We start from the raw sequence: 19,263 nt of genomic DNA, 5'->3' as shown, positions 1-19,263 counted from the left end.
GGGTGGTAAAAACACTTATTGATTTTAACAAACCGCTCCCATAGAAGGCCTTAAGGCACACGAAACAGTGTCTTTTTGTCAACTTAGCAGCCAAACATTAGGGCAACAATGTATAAAACATAGTACAACGACACATGACTGCATGATAAACTGAGCCCATCTCGCCTGAGCCAATGCGCCAAAACGGCTGCGGAACGCATACAGTTCATGTGATCTATGCACGTGCACACCACCGCCAGCCACATAACACACCACAATTTGTCTGTACCTCGGCATCAGACTTCAAACGCTGCCGTCCCCGCATGCACATAGCACACCACCATTTGTCTGTGCCTTAGCATCAGACTTCAAACCCCCCCCCCCCAGCATTGCCGAGAGCTTATTTCTGGCCGAAAGTGAAAGCCTATGGTGCTTGTTTACTGTAGCCTTGCTCCTCAAATGCTGTTGCTGTGTTGACATCTCTCTAGGACCCTCAGCTTGAAAACACTTGACTTGCTAGCTGCAATGCTACATCCGCTATGCTTTGCCTCTAGACACGTTGATCCCTCGCTCTACACCTCCTGATTCTGAAACGGACCAACGCAGTCACCACGCAGTCTCTTCTCTCTGTCTTATGTCTGCCCTCCCACCATTTACTTCGGACCCTCACAGACCATCACACACCCTCACACACCCTCACACACCCTCACAGACCCTCACACACCCTCACACACCCTCACAGACCCTCACACACCCTCACCCTCACAGACCCTCACACACCCACCCCCATCACCCTTACCCCCATCACCCTTACCCGGCCGGGGGTTCGGTTGACACCGCCCACGCGGCTACTTCGGAGTCGTGGGTGTCTTCGGGCCCAGCGGACCCGTCTAGGGGCCCTAGCGGGTTGGGGGCTTCGACCCCGACGCAGTCGGGTGCCTCGGCCTGACGCCGCCGGCGCCTTCGGGCCCGGCGCCGCAGGGCCCCACGATCCGGACACCGCCGGTGCCTTCGGACCCGGCGCCGCAAGGAACGGCGGCTCTGGCGCCGCCGTCTCCTTCGGGCCCGGTGCCGCGGGACGCCGCTGGCCCTTTCTCGGGCTCTGGATCGTCACTGGTGGACCTTACGACCCCCGCGGTGTCGGTCCGTCAAGTGTCACCTCCGGCGCAGTCCTAGGGCGGCGCCGCCCCCGATGCCTCCTTTGCTTCGGTTCCGACGTCGGAGAGGCGCCGCACCTGACGCCGTTTGGAGATTTCCACTTCTACGAACCTAACCCATTCAATTACAACCCTGAGTCTCAGGAGATGGGTGAAGAGGAGGATTGGGAGGGGTCTGAGGACCCTCTGACCAAGGAGTGTCAGTCTCATGAGGACTGGGCAGGAGACCTTGGGGAGGCCAGTGGCCTGGACACCTCTCCAGACACTGGTTTTGTCTCTTCTCCTACCGTGGCTTCGGAGGAGGGGGCTACCTATGGTGTGGTGTTGACGAGGGCTGCCAAGGCCTTGGGCCTTGAGCTCCCCGTCGCGGCCGTGAGGACTAACCTCCTCACAGAGGTCCTTAAACCGCAGTTTGGGGCACTTGGTCCAGGCCCGCTACGGGTTCGCCCGTAGATAGGAACGTGGCCAGAAGCCACCGCCCGGCTCCGGGCGACCCATGTTTCCTGTCCTCCCACCCCACCCCGGGAGTCTGGTCATCCAGGCCTCTAATTCCCAGACTGCATTCCCGACGGCTCCGCCGGACCGGGAATCCAAGAGGTATGAGAATTATGGTAAAAAGATATTCTCCTCCCTTAGTTTGGGACTGCGGTGTTCCAACACCGCATGCCACTTGGGCCGCTACACACACTCTCTGTGAGAGACGGTGGTGGAGGTGCTGCCAGAGTGTCCGTTGGAGGTACGGGCCAAACTCTGCCAAGCCCTTGTGGAGGGCCGAGATGCAGCCAAGTATTCGATCAGGTGTGGGCTGGATACCACCGACTCGCTAGGCAGAGCGATGGCTACGACGGTGGCGGTGAGACGCCACGCCTGGCTAAGATCCGCCAATTTTTCGGCAGATGTCCAGAACACTCTGATGGACATGCCATTCGATGGCCGTCGCCTTTTTGGCGACAAGGCAGACCACGCGCTTGAGCGCTTTAAGGACTCCAGGGCTACGGCCAAGTCCTTGGGCCTCTCGGCCCCGCGCCAGCAAACGGGTGCCTTTCGCTCCTTTCGTGACCAAGGAAGGGGCGTCCCCACACGTGCCGCCAGCCACTCGCCGCAGGCTGTCATCCAGCGCGGCGGCGACGGCGGCCGTGGAAACCGCCGTGGAGGCGGTCGGGGAAACCGGCGAGGTCAGTCCACACCTTCCCCCGCAGCATCCGCCTCTAAACCCTCGTCGTCCGTGCTTTTCGGCCCATGTGACGCCAGTGGGAGGCAGGGTTTGCCATCACCACTCTCACCACTCTCACTGGCGCACTGTCACTTTGGACAGGTGGGTGCTGCAGATCGTCCGGAGGGGCTACTCCCTCCTGTAGGAGAGTAGGGTCTGCAATCCTATGATCACCCAGATTTTTTGCTTTTGTTTCACTGGTTTACGACTTTCTCTGGCTGTGGGCCTGCTAATCAGACCCACAGCCTAGCTGTTCTCTCACTAAATTACAGCGTGTACCTTAGGTGCATTTACCAATTGGTACTGGGCCACCTTGTCGGACCCTGTAACTCAGGGCATAGGTGTACCCAGGGCCTACCAGGGGCTGCAGCATGTATTATGCCACCCCTGGCTGGCAATCTAAATCTGACACAACTGGCTGCACGACAGCTGGGGTAAGGTGGTGTAATCACCCTTTGCTATAGATATAGTATGCCTATATCTAACCCTAAAAATGGACACACAGATTCCTATCAGTCACTCCTATGGCAGGCCTTGACAATTCTGAAGGCAGAGTGCTTGGAATCGTGTGAGATGGTGCTCTGGCATGAGCTGAGCCCGTTTGCAGCTTGCGGAACCAAGTCCTAATAGCTGTTCCATGATAAGGCATACCATATACTCTTAAGTGCATTATAATCCTCGCGGTTAAATGCTACCTTTGGTATTGCTTTATCAAAACATGTCGAGTAAGGTGTCATACGAATTGGAATACTAACCAATTGTGGCGGCGGGGTTAGCATTCCACCCTTCTAGAGGGACACGACATGTATGTAACTGTGAACCCCGGTTAAAGTTAACTCAAGCCTCAGCATCACAAAATGGATGCTGCCACCACAGACACAAGTCTGACCCCCTGCAGCTGGGAGTCCTTCCAGCGAGGTGAGCTTGGACAAAGGGTTTCCTGTCAGGGGCGGTGCTAGCACCATCCCAGACAGGGTTTTGTGTATCCTGGGTAGGCAGGGCTTTACAGGAAGGTGACTGCAAGTGGCACCCCGGTGCTCACTACGCATCTGCCGGCTAGAACCAGTTCCAGGGGCACACCAGCCCCTGAGCTGGGGAAAGTCCGGCATGGGAGAGGGGTGTAACCACCCCCCTTCCTGGTCCCACCCCTAGGGCAGGACCTAGTCGCGTACCCACCCCTTTCTTTAGGATAAAGGCAGGAGCGGGGACCCTTCCAAATTAGATCATCTTTGAATCAAGAAACTACTTTCTACGAAAGGAACTCTCGACTTCTTCTCAAGATTCTCCCTTGTGACTAAGGAGTAGTCACCCTGCACCCGCAGGCTCCATCTAAGAACTCTGCGGTTTGCTGCACGTCCTTCCTCCGGAATCCGACTGACCAGCTCGACGAGACCCGGCTTCCCTGGCACCTCTGACCTCTACCTACCTCTACAGCTAAGCTGAGAACCGTAGGTGCGACGAGACCTCGAGGGACCGGCCATCATCAGAACTGCACGACTTCTATCCAGCACGACCGCCGAGGGATCCTCTGGTGAGTGCTTTGGGGTCCGAGAAGCCCCGACCCTGAGCAGCTCCAGCACCGAAGTCCAGCCCCCCAGCATCCACGAGATCTGCGTGGGGCCCTTCTGCTTTGTGGCTTCTCACCGCGTTGTCTGGCTACTAGCCCGCTGGCTTGTGGCCTTCCCGACGACGACAGACGACATCACCACTGCTGGTCTGGTTGCTCCAGACTGGCCCTTGCTCCCTTCCAAAAGAGGAGCACCCCGGACCCTCCTGGTCCACTCCAGACGCCATTTTAGGTCCACCGCGTGGGCTTGAATTTGCCAAGACTTGTTGCCCCAGTCCTGGGTCCAGCGACGTCGACAGCATCAACCATCGTGGGACAGCTCGCACCTCCATCCTGGTCGCCGACGATGCCTCCTGGTCCGTGAGACTGCAGAGCCCAGCGTCGCCCACTCACCTGGTCGAGGTGACTCCATCCGGTGCCATCCTGGTGCCCATCTGATCACTTGCTAGTGATTCAGGACTTGGTCCCCTCTGCTTACAGGTGTCTTCTATCTTCGATCCAGGCTTGGATCCACCGAACAATCTTCACTGGTCGCCTGCCAGCAACTCCTTCTTTCAGGCTCCTGGTTCGTCGACTAGGATTCCCGACGTCTTTTCAGACCTATGCAGCCGCAGCCCCTGGGCTAGGTAACTTTGGCATTTCGGTGCCCCAGCATAGCCTCACTATCCAAGGGTCCAGATCCACCTTTGTTTTCAACCTACCTTATCGGGTTCGCCCGAGAACACTAACTTTGCTTTTACTAGCCTCCATAGACTTTGTCCCGCATCCCGCGTGAGAGTGCACACTCTGCACCCGAGTCCCCTAGGCCTCCTACTAGTAATCTGAAGGTTCAGTAACGTAGTCCTAGCGATTCCAAAGCCTATTAGTCCAGTACTTACCTGCTAGTAATTTCGCATTCCACTTCCATAGTATATGGTTTTCCGTGCCCCTCGGGCATTTGTGTAAATTGTGCAACTTAAAGTATTTTCGTAAGAGTTTTGTTGTGTGCTTAGTACCCCGTCCTCATAAAGAGTACAGGGCTGTTGTGATCTAAATAAATACACTGTTTATTTTCATAACACTTGTGTGGTGTCCTTTCACTTGGTGTTCAAGGGGTATATGTGATGGTATAACAGCTGGCATAACACGCCCTCTAGAGTTTAGCCCGAAGACTGCTCTTGTCCATGCTACTAGGATAGCTGGTCTATCGGTTGACTTGCAACCAATCATCAATAAGGGTTGATTGGACTGATACATAGTGATCACTAGAATAGTGAGCACTGCATATCAGGCCAACTTCTCACACCTCCCCTTCGAGACGACTCCTCAAGCCATGCCACCGCAACACCACCGCGTGTCGGGGGATCACTTGGGGCTCCTGCAGGAGGAAGTTTCGGCCCTCTTGGCCAAGGGGGCCATCGAGCGCGTTCCTGGGCCAGAAGTAGGACGTGGTTGCTACTCCCACTACTTTCTAGTACCCAAGAAGGGCAAAGAGGGCCTACGCCCTATCTTGGATCTGAGGAACGTCAACGGCTTCCTCCGGTAGGAGAAGTTCAAAATGCTGACTCTGGCTCAGGTCTTAGCTGCCCTAGACCCAGGAGACTGGATGGTAGCGTTGGACTTGCAGGACGCGTATTTCCACATCCCAGTCCTGCCGGCCCATCGGCGTTACCTGCGGTTCACGGTAGGCCACGAGCACTTTCAGTTTACCGTGCTCCCCTTAGGCCTTACCAGCGCCCCACGGGTGTTCACGAAGGTGATGGCGGCGGTCGCAGCTCATCTGAGCAGGTTGGGGGTCTCAGTCTTCCCCTATCTCGACGACTGGTTGTTGAAGGCGGGCTTGCCCCAGACAGTCGTCAGCCACCTCCAGACTACGGCGGATCTCCTGCACCAGCTGGGGTTCTCCATCAATGTGCCGAAGTCACACCTGTGTCCCTCTCAGAAGCTCCTTTTCATCGGAGCGGTTCTCGACTCGGCGCAGTTTCGGGTTTATCCGCCCGAACAGCGGGTTCGGGATATACAGGCTCTGATTCCAATCTTCCGGCCTTTATCCCGGGTTTCGCTCAGGTTGACGCTGCGGCTTCTGGGGCTGATGGCCTCCTGCATCCTTCTGGTGCATCACGCCAGGTGGCGGATGCGGGCTCTGCAGTGGGACCTGAAGTTTCAGTCGCCCCAGCATCAGGTCAACCTGTCCAACCATGTCCTGATCTCGGAGGGCACTGCGAGACAGCTGCAGTGGTGGCTCACGGACCGCGATTGGGTCAACGGCAGATCCCTCTCCCTTCCCCAACCGGAGCACGTAGTTGTGACGGACGCGTCCCTCCAGGGCTGGGGAGGCCACATGGGAGAGGCGGAGATCAGAGGCCTCTGGTCTCCGGCGGAGTCCCGGCTCCATATCAACCTTTTGGAGCTGCAGGCGATTCGTCTGGCACTGAAGGCATTCCTCCCGTCAGTCCGAGGGAGTGTAGTGCAGGTGTTCACAAACAATACCACCGCCATGTGGTACTGCAACAAACAAGGCGGGGTGGGGTCGTGGACCCTTTGCCCGGAGGCTCTGCGCCTCTGGCAATGGCTGGAACATCAGGGTGTGACTCTGATGGCTCAACACCTGGCAGGCTCTCTGAATGCCAGGGCAGACTAACTCAGCCGTCGGTGCATGATGGATCACGAATGGCGTCTGAACTCGGACGTGGCGCAAGGTCTTTCTGCAGTGGGGAGAGCCTTGGTTAGATCTATTCGCCACCGAAGAGAACGCGCAATGTCATCAGGTCTGGCAGTGTTTGGGTGTCAAGGTACAGGGCCCCTAAGGGTGGCACAATAAGTGCTGCAGCCCTAAGGGGTCTTCTCTGGTCGCAGTGCCCTGGGTACCTAGGGTACCATTTATCAGGGGCTGACCTGTGGCCAGAGATGCCAATTGGGTTTAGGTTTCAACACAGTTTTAGGGAAGGAACACAGGCCCTGGATACCTGGTTGGCAGGAACCCAGGGCACACTCAGTCAAAGTACATCAGCCATTCAGCAAAAAGTGGGGGCATACCATGCAAGAAAGATGGCACTTTCTCAGACTCATGCACTCCGAAGTCCTTATGTAATGTAACTGGTCCTTTTGTAAAGCGCTTTGACACCTTCGGGTAAAGTTCCTGCTATATAAAATCGCTTTAAATAAATACTCAGGCCTGATAGATCCGGATTAAATCCCGAGGGGTGGCCACCTCTGTGTACCTTCCAGGGGTGCCCTTCAACTTTCATTACGCCACTGCATGGGACTGTAAAAGATGTATTTTTTTCACTCCCTTTTCTGTGCTGACAATTCCTTCTTGCCCTGCGCGGCAGAGACCCGGAGTTGCTCCTCGCCCTGGTGACTTGCATTTTGGCATTGCTATTCAGTCTGTGTTGGGCTGTATCCCGTCACTACTGTAAATTCCATCTCACCCGAGCGACAACCCTCATCTGCCAGACCAGGGTCGTGCTGGGACACGAAATAGACGCATGCATCCAAATAAAAATGACCCTCATTAGTGAAGGAGTTAGCTAAAAAATCAGGTCAAATGGGGACTCAGAAAGACACACTGTCTGGGTATTTTGCAAGGTATGGGAGTCTGCATGCACATGTTTGCTGCTGCCAATGCTTGTAGTAATAACAAGGAAATCAAAAGTTAAGAAGTCTATTTGGTCCTAAAACATGCCCACCAACTGCAAAAAGCCGGCTGACACACTGACCTGTCAGACCAGTCCGCCTGACACTGCCTTATTGCCCCATAGGCCACTCCAACCCTGTACCGGTTTACAACTCCTCAGTTAATAATTTCTTCTTCTGCTTCGCTTTCCCTCTGTGCTGACGATGTTCTGTGGCTCAGAAGCAGCAGGGGCTGCTGCACTCTCTCCCCACACTGCTGCCCAACATTAATAGGTCTGCGCTGTGTTTAGATTCCTCCCAGCACTCAGATTCCTCTCAGACGGCTGCAGCCCCACACATAAGAACCCCCCCTTCTTTCCATGACTTGTCTTTTAATATTAATGTAATTATTGTGGGAGGAGCTCACTTCTTTAGTTGCTGGCACCTTGCAGCAGCAGGGGGGGTGGAGCTCCCTTATGTAAGGCGCTTTCCAATGTTCATTTAACTGGCATGGGATGTGTGCAGTTTTTCTTGGTGCTGGCACCTTCTTTCAGGTTGTACCGGGGCCGCAAGTGCCCCTCACTAGCATGCCCTGTGCATGTGCCATTCATATTGTTTAGAATCCATTTAATGCTGTCTTTTGATCCAAAATCCTTCAGCAGCAAAGTTGGAGGACTCTGCTTGGCTCGTGCTGCCCCTTCCAATGGGACCTGCAGGATCCCAGCGCGCACTTCAACGCCACGACTTGTCTTGTGATATTAATACAGCGTCTCAGTTGTTTAGTTTGCTCCTCCACTTTCTCCCGGATCTGCAGTCTGGCAGGCGGCTCCTCTTCAGGAATGGTAACATTTTTCTTATGAAAGCATGACGGCGAGAGTACACTTCGAGTTTGAAATGTACCTTTAGTCTGATGGGTAGAGAAGCTGGGATTGGTGCCCCGGGGCAGGAGATGCCCCAGAGGAGCCTCCCACTCTGCCATGACGACTGCCAACCCCGCAGGCCACGGCTGCAGCACACATGGCTCCCCTCCCCCTTTTATTAACAGTCCACCTTAGTGAAACCGTGCCCTTCAAGTGACTTACTAATAGTGCACTTTAGTGAGTTACTCACTTATTCCAAAAGTGCCTAAATGGAAGGCTTTCTAATGGGGAGTGTCAGACGCTTCATGTTTCATTCATTGGCTGTGTCCCTGCATCAGACCAGCCTTTGGTGACCAGACAAAATGGTTGAGTTGATATTCATGCAGTCTCATAGCTGTGGATTCTCACGTTTCAAGTCCTGGAGAATTTGCGTAATTTTTGGCTGAAACATTCTTGTTTATCTTTTCGCTACATGTCTGGAATTCCAGCTTTGGTGTGGGACACTAGCGTCCCTCTGAGTCTTGTAAGTTGTTCCGGTTTGCAGTTCATGACATATGACCCAAGGCCCCTCTCACTTGCATCCTTTCCACTCCAGGTGCAAGAGGCATCCTTTTACCCCTCTGCTGCCAGAAACAAGGTGGCTAGACATAGCTTCATCTCTGGTTCTTCTGATTCCCTGCTGTCTAGTTCTATTCAAAGGAGGGTATCTCAACTCAGTGACCTCAGTAGGCCCACCTTAATTTTTCTCTCATTGGCTGAGCCTCGGGCAATCTGCAACTTGGAGTCACTCTGTGATTAGCTGAAACTGTGACAGCCTTAAATAGCTACCTCTGTGCACAAACTAGACTTACCCCAGGGCACAGTCAGACTGGCGCTGGACAGATGATGGAACTAAGACCATCCAGGACACTCCGGAAGGTAATTGATAATTATCAGACCGTTTTCAAATAATTATTTTGGTTTTTGTGATACATTGGCTATACTCCTAATGTGTAGCATTGCTTCTGTAGTAGGGGATGTAGGAGAGTAGGGTCTGCAATCCTATGATCACCCAGATTTTTTGCTTTTGTTTCACTGGTTTACGACATTCTCTGGCTGTGGGTCTGCCAATCAGACCCACAGCCTAGCTGTTCTCTCACTAAATTACAACGTGTACCCTAGGTGCATTTACCAATTGGTACTGGGCCACCTTATCAGACCCTGTAACTCAGGGCATAGGTGTACCCAGGGCCTACCAGGGGCTGCAGCATGTATTATGCCACCCCTGGCTGGCCATCTAAATCTGACACAACTGGCTGCACGACAGCTGGGGCAAGGTGGTGTAATCACCCTTTGCTTTAGATATAGTATACCTATATCTAACCCTAAAATGGACACACAGATTTCTATCAGTCACTCCTATGGCAGGCCTTGACAATCCTGAAGGCAGAGTGCTTGGAATCGTGTGAGATGGTGCTCTGGCATGAGCTGAGCCCGGTTGCAGCTTGCGGAACCAAGTCCTAATAGCTGTTCCATGATAACGCATACCATATACTCTTAAGTGCATTATAATCCTCGCGGTTAAATGCTATCTTTGGTATCGCTTTATCGAAACATGTCGAGTAAGGTGTCATACGAATTGGAATACTAACCCCTCGCCAATTCTGGCGACGGGGTTAGCATTCCACCCTTCTAGAGGGACCCGACATGTATGTAACTGTGAACCCCGGTTAAAGTAAACTCCAGCCTCAGCATCACAAAATGGATGCTGCCACCGCAGACACGAGTCTGACCCCCTGCAGATGGGAGTCCTTCCAGCGAGGGGAGCTTGGACAAAGGGTTTCCTGTCAGGGGCGGCGCTAGCACCATCCCAGACAGGGTTTTGTGTATCCTGGGTAGGCAGGGCTTTTCAGGAAGGCGACTGCAAGTGGCACCCCGGTGCTCACTACGCATCTGCCGGCTAGAACCAGTTCCAGGGGTACACCAGCCCCTGGCCTGGGGAAAGTCCGGCATGGGAGAGGGGTGTAACCACTCCCCTTCCTGGTCCCACCCCTAGGGCAGGACCTAGTCGCGTACCCACCCCTTTCTTTAGGATAAAGGCAGGAGCGGGGACCCTTCCAAATGAGATCATCTTTGAATCAAGAAACTACTTTCTACGAAAGGAACTCTCGACTTCTTCTCAAGATTTCTCCCTTGTGGCTAAGGAGTAATCACCCTGCATCCGCAGGCACCATCTACGAACTCTGCGGTTTGCTGTATGTCCTTCCTCCGGAATCCGACTGCCCAGCTCGATGAGACCCGGCTTCCCTGGCACCTCTGACCTCTACCTACCTCTACAGCTAAGCTGAGAACCGTAGGTGCGACGAGACCTCGAGGGACCTGCCATCATCAGAACTGCACGACTTCTATCCAGCACGACCGCCGAGGGATCCTCTGGTGAGTGCTTTGGGGTCCGAGAAGCCCCGACCCTGAGCAGCTCCTGCACCGAAGTCCAGCCCCCCAGCATCCACGAGATCTGCGTGGGGCCCTTCTGCTTTATGGCTGCTTACCGCGTTGTCTGGCTACTAGCCCGCTGGCTTGTGGCCTTCCCGACGACGACCGACGACATCACCACTGCTGGTCTGGTTGCTCCAGACTGGCCCTTGCTCCCTTCCAAAAGAGGATCACCCCGGACCTTCCTGGTCCACTCCAGACGCCATTTTATGTCCACCGCGTGGGCTTGAATTTGCCAAGACTTGTTGCCCCAATCCTGGGTCCAGCGACGTCGACAGCATCAACCATCGTGGGACAGCTCGCACCTCCATCCTGGTCGCCGACAACGCCTCCTGGTCCGTGAGACTGCAGAGCCCAGCGTCGCCCACTCACCTGGTCGAGGTGACTTCGCCCGGTGCCATCCTGGTGCCCACACAATCACTGGCTAGTGATTAAGAACTTGGTCCCCTCTGCTTTCAGGTGTCATCCATTTTCGATCCAGGCTTGGATCACTTCGAACTTCAACACTGGTCGCCTGCCAGCAACTTCTTTCTTCAGGCTCCATAGACTGCAACGAGGAACCCGACGTCTTTTCAGAACTATGCAGCTGCAGCCCCTGGGCTAGGTAACTTCGGCATTTCGGTGCCCCAGCATAGCCTCACTATCCAAGGGTCCAGATCCTTTTTCGTTTTCAGCCTAACTAGTCGGATTCGTCCGATATCCTTAACTTTGTGAAATCTAGCTACCATAGACTTTGTCCCGCATCCCGCGTGAGAGTGCACACTCTGCACCCGAGTCCCCTAGGCCTCCTACTAGTAATCTGAAGGTTCAGTAACGTAGTCCTGGCGATTCCAAAGCCTATTAGTATAGTACTTACCTGCTAGTAATTTCGCATTCCACTTTCATAGTATATGGTTTTTCGTGCCCCTCTGGCATTTGTGTAAATTGTGCAACTTGAAGTATTTTCGTAAGAGTTTTGTTGTGTGCTTAGCACCCTGTCCTCCTAAAGAGTACAGGGCTGTTGTGATCTAAATAAATACACTGTTTATTTTCATAACACTTGTGTGGTGTCCTTTCACTTGTTGTACAAGGGGTATATGTGATGGTATAACAGCTGGCTTAACACGCCCTCTAGAGTTTAGCCCGAAGACTGCTTGTATCCACGCTACTAGGATAGCTGGTCTATAAGGTTGACTTACAACCAATCATCAATAAGGGTTGTTGGACTGATACATAGTGATCACTAGAATAGTGAGAACTGCATATCAGGCCACCTTCTCACAGGGGATCTCTGTGTATAGTCATAATCTAGTGAATAGTCCCGCCCATGTGCGTGGACTCCGGACCAATCAAAAATAATCTCTTAAAGTGTCGAAAAAATGCAGAACTGCCCAGACACTGAAGAGAGAATTTAAAGACATATAATGCAGCCTATAACAGGCTACACTGTCCAGTACTTCATCTAGAAATTCCACCACAAATCCACAAACAGCAAAGCCTGTCCAGATTTCCTTTGCCTTCGGCAAAAACCCCTCTGGATGATAGAGAGGAAGACATGGACAGACAAGCCCCATAGGCTGCCATTATGTGGCTCAGAATAGGATACTGTGCCTTTAAGAGAACTTTCCAGAACTTCACAGTATCCCAGAATGCCCTGCAGGTCCCTCTTACTTTCAGTTCTTTTTTCCGGCTCCTGCTAGCAGGACCCTGGAGCATTGAGCTTTCCCTTTTTTGGACTTATTTGGTGTTTTTTCACTGATTTTCGATGTTTTAGTACTTTATTGTGCTGTGGGGCCTTTCTTCTTGGTTTTCTCACTCTGTTTTTGTCGAAGATGCCTGCCTTATTCGACAAATGCCCGGAGTGCTCCAGGAAAAAGGCCAGGTCGAACCACCATTAGGTGTGTATGCTTTGCCTTCCAGCTTCTCATGTTCCAGAGGAGTGTGTTATCTGCCAAAGCTTCTCTGGAAGGACCCTGAGGGAAAGGAAGAAGATCAGACTTCAGGGTCTCAAGGAAAGAAGACTGAAGGCTCAAGGTGGGTCTGGAGTGGCTTCTTCTGCCCATGCTGAGGCCCCTGGGGGGCTCCCCAGGGGCAGGAAGACCAGCAAACGTCACCATTCTCCGCCGGGGTCCATTGCGCCCACTACGGCGTTGAGAGGAATGACTGCGGTCTGTTCCCCATCGTCTGAGACGAAACGTCGTTGAGGCTCGGCGTTGAGGGATGTTACCAGACATTCGGAGTCTCCGGTGTCTGTGTCATCGTCGGCGCTCGCCGTCGAGGCGATACCGCCGTTCGCCGTCGAGGTGATACCGCCGTTCGCCGTCGGTGAAGAGGAGGCGGGCGTCGTCGGTGAGTTCCTCGCCGTCAAGGTCGCCGTCTAAGCCCAGGTCGCCGTCGAGGCGCTTGAGGTCGCCGTCGAGGCGCATGAGGCCGCCGTCGAGGCGCATGAGGTCGCCGTCGAGGCGCATGAGGTCGCCGTCGAGGCGCATGAGGTCGCCGTCGAGGCGCATGAGGTCGCCGTCGAGGCGCCAAAGGCGTTCGACGCCGAGGAAGAGACGCTCTACGTCCAGGGGCCGACGCTCGCCGTATGGTCGCCGTTCTTCGACGCCGAAAAGAGGCGGAGGTAGACCTGACACCGTGGGAGGTTCGCCTACGTCCCAGGCTGGAAAAGAAGGGGGTTCGCCGCGCTCGGTGTATTCCGAGGTGTATACCCCTTCGGGGAAGATGACTCCCCCCTTCCCCCCCCTCCTCAATTACCGAGGGGTCCCCGTCCAAGGACTCCTACGCCGCCTCCGTTGCCTCCACCGCAACCTGGATCTGGGTTGCCTAAGGGAGCCACCTCCGGTTCCTCCGAGGTCGACCTCGTTGCCTAAGCTTCCGACGCCTCCGAAGGGTACGCCTAGACCAAAGACTCCGTCTAAACCCAAATCACCCGTTCCGGTGTTCCCGGTTGATCGTCCTCGGCCGAGGAGGTCCCGTTTACGCTCCGGACGGAGAGGAAGATCAAGGAGTCGCCATAGATCCTCCACCAGATCAAGGCGCCGCCATAGGAGGAGGTGGTCCAGGTCACGCGCGGACTCTTACAGGACCCATACTTCCTACTCGCCGACCTTATCGGACTCTCCAGAGACCAGGATCTCTCCAGTGGACGACATTGCCACGTTCCAGGAGGTTCTCCTGAGGGGGGCTGCGAAGTTTGGTATCACGGTGACGGCTCCAACACCTACGACGTCCGTGATATTCGAGACGCTTCACAAAAAGCACTTGTCTCGCCCTCTTCTGCCTCTGGTGCCTGGATTGAAGGAACCTGCGGAGGAGCTGTTCCTCACGCCAGCGGTGGTGAAGGCTGCTCCGTCCCGGCTTCGGAAGAAGTACAGGGCCCCGGATTCGGACCCTGCATTCCTGAGGATGGATCCGGTACCGGATTCGGTGATTGTGACGGCGGCCAGGAAATTACATTCTACCTCCCCGTCATTCACTGTGCCGCCAGATAAGGAGAGTCGGTGGATCGACTCAGCAGGAAGGAAAGCGTGTGGGACCGCTTCCGCAGCCATGAAAGCTGCCAGCGATACAGCTCTGCTAGGCCGTTACGACCGGGCGCTGTGGCACTCCCTACAACAGTTCGTGGAACTGCTTCCGAGAGACAAGAGGGAGGACTTCCAGGAGATCCTCAAGGAAGGGATGCTGGTTTAAAACCAGGTGATCAGTGCAGCGGCGGACACCTCCCTGTTGGCCGCACATGGTTACTGCCATGGAATCAACCAGGGCCGGCATGCCTGGCTACGGCTCACGTCACTCAAGCCGGAGGCCCAGCAGCGGGTGGCCTATCTGCCCTTTTCCGGAGAGACCCTTTTCGGTAAACGCGCAGATGAGATGGCCCGCATGAAGGCAGAGACCCTGACGGCTGTGGGCTTGGAGAAGCCCAAAGAGAAGAAATCAGTCAGGCCTTTCCAGAGGCACTACGGCGCACAGGGAAGAGGACGGGGCAGTCTTCGGGACAGCAGCAGCAACAACAGCAGCAGTTCCGGAGACCCTTCCAGAAACGTCAGAAGGGTAGAGGTGGACAACAGTCCTCTACCGCGAACAAGGGTCCGGCTGGGTCTCGACCCTGAGCGGTTACTTCCCCGTCATCCGTTACACGCTCCGGTGGGGGGGGGGGGGGGGGGGGAGCGAGTGTTAAATTTTTTCTGGCAGGGTGGAGAAAAATTACTCAGGACAAGTGGGTGCTGAATATTGTTTGCAATGGATACAGTCTTCGGTTCATCAGCCCTCCTCCAGCGATCCCTCCGGTCAGCTCGCAGTATCAACTGCGCCAGCTCCAGGCGGAGGCCGATATCCTGTTAAGGAACAGGGCGATAGACGTACCTCTGTCTCAAAGAGGAAAAGGTCTGTACTCCTGGTTCTTTCTGGTTCGCAAGAAGGACAAGAACGAGTTCAGGCCCATTCTGGACTTGGGGCAGGCAAACAAATGGATTCGCAGAGAAAAGTTTTGCATGCTGTCGTTGCATCAGATTTATCCACAGTTGCAACAGGGGGACTGGCTTTGTGCCATAGACCTACAGGATGCGTACTTCCACGTGCCCATCGCGTACAAACACAGGAAGTTTCTGCGATTTTCAAGTCGGCACCAACCATTACCAATACACAGTGCTGCCTTTCGGGCTGAAATCTGCGCCCAGGACATTCTCGAAGTGCATGGCAGTGGTAGCGGCACACTTCAGGAAGAACAAGGTGTTTGTCTACCCGTACCTGGACGATTGGTTGATCAAGGCCTTCTCCTTCTCGGAAGCTCAAGCAGACTTCCAGAAGACGTGCGTTCTCTTGAACAAGTTGGGGTTGCACATCAACATGTCCAAGTTTGTTCCGATCCCGGTCCAGTGCATTCAATACTTGGGAGCCACCATCAATACGCTGTCAGCAAGCGTGTCTCCTTCGGAGGAGCGACGGCGATCGATCCTTCGGAAGGCTCAGGCTCTTATGACCACTCCATCTACAACAGTGAGGACGGTGTCTTCTCTACTCGGGTCGATGGCCTCTTGTATCTTCCTCACTCCTCATGCACGACTACACAGGAGACCTCTGCAGGAGTGCTTGGAGGACCAATGGGACCAGAGGAGAGGATCTTGGGACGACCGAATACGACTGTCTCTGCATGCTCTTCAGTATCTGAAGTGGTGGTGTTCAGCGGAGAATCTCCTCAGAGGGGTTCCCTTCCACAAGGACATTCCTACTCAGACTATCGTGACGGATGCTTCTCTCCAAGGCTGGGGAGCGCATTCGGGAGACTTACAGATTCAAGGAACGTGGTCTCAGACGGAGTCCACGTACCGCATCAATTTCCTGGAACTCCGAGCTGTTCAATTGGCACTGAAGGCCTTTCATCCGTCCTTCCGGACCAACTCTCTGCTTGTACAGACGGACAATACGACCATGATGTATTACCTCAACAAGCAGGGGGGGTTGAGATCGCGTACCCTGTCTCGGGAGGCGCAGACGATCTGGCGCTGGCTTCTGGCCAGAGGATTGACGATAACGGCTACCCATCTGCCAGGTGTGCAGAATGTTCAGGCGGACGCACTGAGCAGACTGATTCAGGAAAAACCACGAATGGGTCTTCGAAAGGTGGGGGACTCCAGACGTAGATCTGTTCGCCACCGCCGAAAACAGCAAATGCCGAGACTTCGCCTCCAGGTACTACCAGCAAGGGACGCTGGGGAATGCACTCTGGATCAACTGGTCGAACAGCTTTGTTTATGCTTTTCCGCCCATTCCCCTGATTCCAGCGGTGCTCAACAAGCTGTCCCGGTCCAGGGCACGGATGATCCTGATTGCCCCGGAACGGCCCAGACAGTGGTGGTTCACGGACCTTCTACACCGGTCCCTCCTTCCACACATACGGTTGCCGTGCAGGCTGGACCTTCTCACGAAGTTCGGGGGGCAGATGTTGCACCCCAACCTCTCGTCCTTGAGTTTGGCGGCATGGCTCCTGAGAGAGTGCAATATGGCCATTTAAATCTGCCCGAAGATTGCATGGACATACTGAAGGAGTCTAAGAGACCTTCCACTCGGACGTCCTACGCTTACAAGTGGAAGAGGTTTTGTATCTGGTGTGTGTCCAGGAACTTTGACCCAACGACGTGTAAGGAAGATGTCATCCTTCCTTACCTTCTGCATTTGGCGCGGTCTGGCCTTAATGTTCATTCCATTAAGGTTCATCTCGCTGCATTGACTGCCTACAGGAAAAGCCCTTCACAGACTTCCTTCTTCCAGATCCCTGTGATCAGACTTTTTGGAAGGCTTGAAGAAAGTGTTCCCTCCTGTCAGGCTTCCTTCGCCTTCATGGGAATTGAATGTGGTGCTGTCCAGTTTGATGAAGGAGCCTTTTGAACCCATTCATGAGGCTTTGTTGCAGCACCTGTCCTGGAAGGCGGCGTTCCTCGTGGCCATTACATCGGCCCGCAGGGTGAGTGTAATTCAGGCGTTTTGTTGTAATGAACCTTATACTGTATTTCATGCTGCTAAGGTTGTTATGCGTACTCACCCTAAATTTCTTCCCAAGGTTATTTCTGACTCTCTTGTCAACCAAACTATAACTTTGCCTACGTTTTTTCAGAATCCTTCATCTCCAGCGGAAAGGTCTTTACATTCCCTGGATGTTAGGAGGGTGTTGAAATTTTATCTGGATAAGACCAAAGGTATTCGTAGGTCAGACCAATTGTTTATCAATTATGGATCGTCAGGACGGGTCTTGCGACCTCTAAGCAATCCATCTCTAGGTGGATTGTGCCCTGCGTACAACTATGTTACCAGAAAGCTAATAAGACCTTAGGAGGTAAGCCTAAGGCTCATTCCACCAGGGGCAAAGCTGCCACGACAGCCTTGCTCCGTAATGTGCCGATTGCAGAAATTTGCAAGGCCGCCACTTGGAAGTCGGTTCATACCTTTGCTAAGCATTACTGTCTGGACACTGATGCCAGGGCGGATGCTCCGGTTGGACAGGCTTCGCTGCGGAATTTGTTCGCACAATAGTGGTGTTTGTTTCTTTTCTCCACCGCCGCTTTGGTGTGGGGATGGGCTTGCCATTCTATTCACTAGATTATGACTATACACAGAGATCCCCTACTACAGAAGGAGTAGTTTCTTTTCTGTAACTCCAGTTCTGTAGTAGGGGTATCTCTGTTATAGTCATAAGCGCCCACCCTCCTCCTCGGTGGAGACAGATATTTATGTAAGGAATGCTACAGGTCTGGCGTGTTACGCCTTCAAAAAGAACTGAAAGTAAGAGGGACCTGTAGGGCATTCTGGGATACTGTGAAGTTCTGGAAAGTTCTCTTAAAGGCACAGTATCCTATTCTGAGCCACATAATGGCAGCCTATGGGGCTTGTCTGTCCATGTCTTCCTCTCTATCATCCAGAGGGGTTTTTGCTGAAGGCAAGGGAAATCTGGACAGGCTTTGCTGTTTGTGGATTTTTGGTGGAATTTCTAGCTGAAGTACTCGACAGTGTAGCCTGTTATAGGCTGCATTATGTCTTTAAATTCTCTCTAAAGTGTCTGGGCAGTTCTTCATTTTTTTGACACTTTAAGAGATTATTTTTGATTGCTCCGGGGGTCCACGCACATGGGCGGGGACTATTCACTAGATTATGACTATAACAGAGATACCCCTACTACAGAACTGGAGTTACAGAAAAGAAACTACTCCTAAATACTTATAAGGTCCCAAAGGTGAGACCTATTGGGTATGTCAATGCTTGTTCTAAACTGGTGTGGTGTCCATTTGTAGTGTTTTCACTATTACTGTACGTGTACACAAATCCTTTACACTCTGCCTCTGAGATGAGCCTGTCTGCTTGTGCCAAGCTACCAAGGGGGTGAGCAGGGGTTCTTTTAGGAGTTTACTCCCCTTAATCGGACTAGAAGAATGGGTCCCTATTTGGACAATGGTGCAAACCATTGCCAACTAGAGACCCTCATTTCTAACATATGCATTTTGTGAACGCCCTTGGTGCTTATTTTATGCCTAAGGGGTAGCACCCTGAACTGGTAGTGTACATTGTCTAAGACAAATCCAATGTTCCACCTATGTCTTTGGTTGTTTGGTATGTATAGATAGGCATCCATTTGGTCCATGGTGGCAATGTGGTCTACCTTCCTTAGGAGTGGGATCATCTCTTGTAGTGTTGTCATCTTGAATTGTTGCATTCATAAAGTTTGTTCAAGTATCCAACATCTAGTGTATGTCTTACTGTTGGGTCCTGTTTTGGTACAAGGAAGGACACAAAGTAGATGCTGTCTCTGGTCTTTAATTGCAGTACTGTTTCTATGACTCGTTTTCTTTTCAGCTCTTTGACTTCCTGCTGCAGTTGTATGAGTTCTTGTTCCCGGAATGATTTTCACTTTGTGGAATTGGTAGGCGGTTACTTAATGACTTCTATGCTGTA

At 53.3% G+C, this 19,263-nt stretch overlaps 1 protein-coding gene across 6 annotated transcripts in view; it reads left to right on the top strand.

Moving 5' to 3' along the window:
* The window catches only part of LOC147705753 (eukaryotic translation initiation factor 3 subunit C-like), a 638,241-nt gene that overhangs the window by 113,964 nt on the left and 505,014 nt on the right, over window positions 1-19,263 (top strand). The gene's annotated exons all lie outside the window — the stretch shown is intronic.

Source organism: Lissotriton vulgaris, chromosome 7 (assembly GCF_964263255.1).
Source record: "Lissotriton vulgaris chromosome 7, aLisVul1.2, whole genome shotgun sequence".
Lineage (NCBI taxonomy): Eukaryota > Metazoa > Chordata > Amphibia > Caudata > Salamandridae > Lissotriton > Lissotriton vulgaris.
Note: the sequence above shows the minus strand (reverse complement) of the source record. Positions and strands in the feature narration are given on the sequence as shown.